The 5,433-nt window shown below is 31.9% G+C and overlaps 1 long non-coding RNA gene across 1 annotated transcript; it reads right to left on the bottom strand.

Moving 5' to 3' along the window:
- Positions 1-2,353: 2,353 nt before the first annotated feature.
- LOC113001144 (uncharacterized) lies at positions 2,354-4,033 on the bottom strand. Its single transcript, XR_003266427.2, has 3 exons — positions 3,430-4,033; positions 3,071-3,161; positions 2,354-2,640 (listed from the first exon to the last, which is right to left on the bottom strand). It is a non-coding gene; the product is annotated as an uncharacterized lncRNA (long non-coding RNA).
- Positions 4,034-5,433: the final 1,400 nt, after the last annotated feature.

Below are 5,433 nucleotides of genomic sequence, written 5' to 3'. Positions count from 1 at the left end.
TAAGACATTCTAAGACGGTTTATTATATCCTCAAACATTTTTATTTTTTTAAAAAAAATGAGAATTCTAAGATAGTTTTTTAGAGAACCGTCTTAGAAGGTCTATTTTCTAAGACGGTTTTTCAAAAATCGTCTCAGAATCCTCGTGTTTTTTTTGTTTTAAAAAAAAACATATTTTAAGACGGTTGTCATTATAAAATCATCTTATAAAAGTATCTTTTCTAAAACGGTTATTAATCTGAAATCGTCTTAGAATGATAGTTATTTTAACACAATTTTTTTGAAACCGTCGTAAAAATGGAAGGACATTCCACGATGTTGTATATGACGACGATCAAAAATCGTTGTAAAATGCTTAAAATAACTATTGTAGTAGCACTATTTTCCGGTGGTCCAATTTAAACATTATTAAATTTTTGTGTCTAGACAAAAAAATAAGTAAATAACTAAATATTGACATATTAAAAATTGTCGACACTATTATAGATATAGTAAATTATTTGACAAGTAAATTTAACAAATTAATGATTAAGCAAGTTGGTGATAATATTATAGGAAGGAGAAAAAAATTTGAGAGAAATGTATCAAACTTATAAGATTTATTTAAGACGATAAATAATTTACTCAAAGCACATACAATTGGAGGGTTATATTTGCTAGCAAAACTGACAAAAATTAACCACTAATATTGGTCGGAAAAAAAAAAAACATCCGGAGGACTTGCAAGGAAACTTAAATGGGATTGAAAAAATAACTCATAAATGCAAAGTTAAACATATCTTTTATTGAGTTATATCAAAAAGAGTTGCAATTACTATTATTGTACAAAACTAGAAGTATGCAACTGCAAATTACATTAAAAACATAGTCAGTATTTAATAAATTACTTTAATGAATAACAATTTTTGTTATATTTTTTTTAACTATAACCTCATCATAAAAAAAAGTTAACAATTAATATTGTTATCTTAATAAATAAAAAATACATATATTATCTTAACCGTCATTTATAATAAACCATTTATAGTAAATTATAGCTGTTAAAAGTCGAATTTCTTAGTATATTTTTACATATTTAAATTATATTTTTTATAGTGAAGTAAACCTGTGCATTACACGAGTGTTACATCTAGTTATACTATTATACCAAAATTATATTATTATTATTATTATTATTATTATTATTAAAAACACATGTGTTGTCACACATTCTAAATGTGATCAAAATTTTAAAATATGTTTATCGAGTTTTACATTGAAAATAAGTGAAATAATTAGAAATTCATGAAAAACATATCGAAGTCTGACACCATAACACATTAACAAAAAAAAATATTCTTGTTGCAGGTGTCATGAACACAGTAAAAACTAGTGGCACTACTACAAAACACAGTTTCTACATCGGTTGAAAACGACATTCTACATCGGTGGTCAACCGATGTTGAATAGGATGTCATTGAAAGTTAAAAGTTTTGACATCGGTCCCCAAACAAATGTTGTAGAAAGACAACGTTTTCTACATCGCAATTTTTACAACGGTGTTGTCCTGACCACTGATGTAGAAATTAGACCTTCTACATCAGTGTTATATTCATGAACGATGTAAAAAAAGTATTTTTCCACATCGGTGCTTACTTAAGGACCAATGTAGAAATATGTTATTTATAAGATAGGATGTAGCCGTTAAAATAACACCTTAAAGTAAGGAGTAAGCAGCAGCTTCGGTAGGGAATATCAGACCAAATCTTAAAGCCTGCTAATTGAATTGTATTGTCTCTCCATGAATTTGATTTGTCTCATGTCACTGTTACTCTCTCTCTCTCACACACACACACACTCACTCACTTAATTATTTATTTGTTGAAAAATTAAGACAAAAAATGAAAAAGAGAGACCAATATTCGAATAAGCTTTTGTGTGGACATATTCCATAGAAATAATTTCACTTTCATTATTTCTTGAAATTACTCTTGTAAAGCGTAAAGCAAAGACTACTCATTTCTACTAGGACGTAAAGCAAACACTCATCATTTCTACTTTCTTTCACTATTTCCATAAATTACTCTTGTAAAGCGTAAAGCAAAGACTCATGATTTCTACTTTCTTTCACTATTTCCATAGAAAGAGACAGAGTGTACTAGTGTGTGTGGTAGAGTTATTGTATTGAAAAACTACGGTAACCATCCTATCTAAATATTTATTTTAGCTTATAATTAATTAACTATTACATACTTTTCTAGGGGTGTATATATATATATATATATATATATATATATATATATATATATATATATATATATATATATATATATACACATACTTCTCTAATTTACAAATATGATGTAATAATTATATGCAGTAAAAATGAAACATAAATAAATTGTGCCTAAACAGTAAATGTCAAATTATCAATAATCATCATCACCTCTTATGCATCAAACAATTTTTTATGGGTTTTCAATTGGAAGAAGATGTAAGCAAAGTATGCTAGAAGCATAACAACGTTGCTTGCTCTTGACAACTGAAGAGTGCTAGTGGTTATAGAATGATTGCCTCCTCCTAAGGCGTATTTGAATAGCAACGGCAGCAAATGGCACAGTAACCCCATCAACAAAAGCAGTGAGTTTACATCTGCATGCTTCTGTTCATTCAATAATTAAATAACAAAACAATTTGATTAGGATGAATTGAAATTAATTCAATTTGGAATTTAATTTCTATGCAATGTGTGAAAAAATTATACGATCAATCAATCAAAAAAATAATGTTAATATAAATCAACTAAGGTTATCTTCAAAATCATTGCTTATATACCAAGGAGACCTGACAATTAGTTCCTCACAAATTGATTACGGAAATTTCCTATCGGATCTCAAAAAGAAAGGCGGGACTAGTACAAATAAAAATCATTCACTAAACATATAATAGAGCATACAAGGAAAAGATACAAAAAATAAATAAATAATTAGGAGTTGTATGCAAATTAAAACTTTCAGAAAATGTTGTTATTGCACATAGCAAATAACTAAGACCATGCTCGTCGATGGAATGATAAGAAAAGGCGGAATTACCTTCCATATCTAAGGAAGGCACGCTCCATATAATAGAGGCGGGTATTGTCATATTTATCATCATAGCGAGCATCGTTGAATTCTTCTAGCTCTACAAAATCAACAACTAGAATTGTGTAATTAACTAAGAAAAAGGTAACCCAGAGATCCCTTCTCTGTGAATGAAACAAATAACAAATTGGAACACATGATGCTAGATCCAATTTCAACCCTTAGGATCAATTTTAAACTTAAACTCAATGAATAATTAAAATGCTCCTTTATTGAAACGGGAAAATCAAAAACTGAAAACTGTAGATACAAATTGAATTGAAAAGGAAGCGAAATCAAAAAGGGAACAGAAAGAAGAGAAGAGTTACCTTTGAGTGGATTGCTTTTTCTCCTGAAACCTAACCCTTTCGAGTGGATCTGTGTTCTGTTCCCTACTGTGTGTTACACTATTTATAGAAGACCACGCCAAAGAGGAAGGTTTCGGAGACGGTGAGTAGAGGGAGGCAGTGGTCATGTTGGGGGATGTAGGAGGAGAGTTTGCGGAAGGTGGAGGGGACAAGAGGAGTGGAGTTGAGGAGGAGAGTATCGTGGGAGGGGAGGGTGCGGGTGGCGAGGATGTCGAGGAGGGTGGATTTTCTGGCGCCGCTGGGGCCCACCGCGGCCAGGATTTTGGAGGGGAGGGCGGTGAGGGAGATGTCTTTAAGGATGCAGCAGATTGGTGGGGTGGTGGTGCATGGGGTGAAGAAGAGAGAAGTAAATTAGGGTTTGGTGGTGGATTTGGTGTAGGAGATTTAGGTGGCGCTTAGTTTAGGGGTGTTTGTGGTGGTGGTGGTGGTGGTGGTGGTGGGGAATTTGAGGGGTCTTCCTTGGAAGGTTGGAGTGAGCGTGAAGAGCTATGGACGAAGGTTAGAAGGATGGAGGGTTTGAGACTTTTGGTTTTCCCTAAGAAGCGCAATGGACGGAGGGAGGCCCGAAAAATAAAAATTTAATTTATTATTTAATTTGAAATCAAAGACGGTCACCAGTAAAAAACAACCTCGTAACTGCATATACTTTTTATCAACTATGGTTTCTACGTAACCGCTTTTAAAAAGTTGAATTTAATTTCAAAAATACCACCACTTATTTGTCTACCTCAGTTTTTAAAAATCGACTTAAATCTAACAATGTTAAAACATATTTTTTTAGTAGTGTGGATATCATTGTTAGGCATTTGTCCTTATCTAAATTATCAAGCTTATGCAATAAGAAAGTTCTCAAACCATTGTAAGAAAGAGAAACCAGTGAATTTGTCTGTAGTTATTATATTGTCTTCTTAAATATAATGCTTCTCCAGTCTTTTGCATCCCCTGATTGTAGCAAGCTTTATGTCTCAAGCTTCCTTTTGTGATTGCCTTTTGCATCAACTGCATCAATATATCATCAAGTAGCTAAGAGTTTTAAAAAAATTATATTGAAAAGTCAGAAATTTTTTAGAAAGGACATTCATGTGCAAAAAATAAGTTTTAATAGTACATTTAACCCACACTCTTATGGAACAATAAACATATCCCGAAGTTCATATTATTATGGAAGAATAAACATATTTTTGAATTCTAAGAAGTTTTTTTTTTGCCTTCATAGCTTTTGAATTGGAAAAGCTTATACTTATCACGTACACACAAAGAACAAAAGTAAAGGTATAAGCTTCACGTGAATACCTTATTTACACCCATGGGTTTTCCATATATAAAGTTTAATAATGTTAAGCACCTTGATGACCTGCAATAGAATAAAAGAAATAGCAAAGTTAGTGAGATGTTAGGTTTGGTGAAGTGATTTCCAAATGACACGGCTACAATAATACTTACTCTATTCTTCAAAGTCCACAAAATACATGTGACATCTTACATAACACTCCGAGACACGTGTCAACTCTTCACGTCAGTCCTAGAATAGAAGCATGGACACTCGACCCTTAATATTCTAACAGGTTATCTCTAACCTATTAATATTTTAATACATTTGAATGTTTTTATCTCTTGACAGGTAGTTAATTATTTACCAAGTCACATTATCTACAAGGTACATTCATCTACTAGAAATTATTTTTAATCTACATGTTATCTATAACATTATCTTCAAGCTACCGGCTATTACCTATAAGTCGGGAACAATCTATAAAGGCTATAACAACCCCTACAAACAAGGACCCGCAACTTCACTCTACTTCTATAAATATCAGGTTTCATCGAACCCTCCACACATAAGCAAACACGCATGTGCACATCTCTCTCTATCGCTCACTCGAGCCTACATTTAAGCATATATTTGCTTTATCTCTTAACTTATATACTTACTTGAGCGTCGGAGTCCTTTGTTTTGCATGTCAC

Source organism: Glycine max, chromosome 1 (assembly GCF_000004515.6).
Source record: "Glycine max cultivar Williams 82 chromosome 1, Glycine_max_v4.0, whole genome shotgun sequence".
NCBI classification, from domain to species: domain Eukaryota; kingdom Viridiplantae; phylum Streptophyta; class Magnoliopsida; order Fabales; family Fabaceae; genus Glycine; species Glycine max.
The sequence above is the reverse complement of the archived record's forward strand: the minus strand, read 5'-3'. Positions and strand labels throughout refer to the sequence as shown.